The following is a 1,475-nucleotide window of genomic DNA, read 5'->3' as shown; positions in this document are numbered from 1 at the left end:
GTGTGTGTGTGTGTGTGTGTGTGTGTGTGTGTGTGTGTGTGTGTGTGTGTGTGTGTGCGTGTGTGTGTGTGTGTGTGTGCGTGTTGGTGTTCCTGATTTATATTATAGTCTAACTAATTCGCTGCCACAAATCTGCGGGGAAATCATACATAATCAGTTATTATTTGAAACATATAGCGTTTAATGTTTAGTAAGTTATATTCATAGACAAATTTAAGCAAACAATCGGCTGAGTATCCCGGTTGAAGGCACCTGCTCGCAGAATCGTTGGCATACCGGACAAAATGCCTAGCAGCAATTGTTCTGGATATATATTATACATGTATACAAACATAGACATGTATATGCACGCATATGTCCGTATGTATGTATGTATATCCATAAGCACACCAAGATCGGTTGTCAAACGAGTGTGGGGTGGCAAATACAGACATACACATACACAAACACACACACATGCACTCACACACACACACACACACACACACACAACGGGCTTCTTTCAGTTTCCGTCTACAAAATTCACTCACAAGGCTTTGGTCGACCTGCGGTTATAGTAGAAGACACTTGCCCAAGTGTCACGCAGTGGGACTGAACCCGGAACCATGTGGTTGGTAAGCAAGCTACTTACCACACACCCACTCCTGCACCTATATTTTTGCATGTACATTTAATTTTGTTACTTATGCATTTGAGTATATTCGTTTCGTAATCTGTGTGGGGAGGCTATTACCGGTGTGATTTTAAGTGGGGAGGCTCTTACTGGGTCAAATGTTGACCTTCACAAAATATGGCACCTTCTCACCAAGGAAGGACTGTGTTGGTTTTGACTCATGGTGCACAATCCCGGATGAGCACCACATAGTCAAACCCAAACTTTTGCACCATCCAAGGTAACGGAGAGTTCTTCAGGATGTCCAGATACTCCTTTGTGCCGATTTTCATGTCAGACGCAATGAGGTGTGGACCCATGACACTTCCATCACCCGTCACGACTCCAAATACCATCACAGAGGCAGGATTCTTAGTGTCAAGCACATTGGGAAGAGGAGGCGTCAGAAGGGCTGTATGCAATCACTCGAGAATTTCAGCGATTCGCCCCAGCATCCACAGTGAACTTCTCGTTCACAAATACGAGAGTCTTTCCCTGCTCCTTGATGCCTGATGAATGACAGAAGCTTTGGGCATCTTTGATTGCTTTGGCCTTGGCTTTTAGCAGGTGACGGCGTCGTGGAACATAGCTATTCAAGCCAAGTTTCCTGTTCACAGCTCTGGACAATGGAAAGGGACACATTGCGATTTTTTTAATATCGCGTGTTAGCTCTGATATGTATATGTGCTTCTTCGTGTGTGTGTGTGTGTGTGTGCGTTTGCTCGTATATATGCGTACCGGTTCAGTAAGTGTATATGCTTTATTTGTCTACAGGGGAACATCCATATTAGACGCATGCGCCAATGTACTTGGATGCGTGATT

Source organism: Octopus bimaculoides, chromosome 22 (genome assembly GCF_001194135.2).
Source record: "Octopus bimaculoides isolate UCB-OBI-ISO-001 chromosome 22, ASM119413v2, whole genome shotgun sequence".
In the NCBI taxonomy this organism is placed as follows: Eukaryota; Metazoa; Mollusca; class Cephalopoda; order Octopoda; family Octopodidae; genus Octopus; species Octopus bimaculoides.
This window is presented reverse-complemented; position numbering follows the sequence as displayed.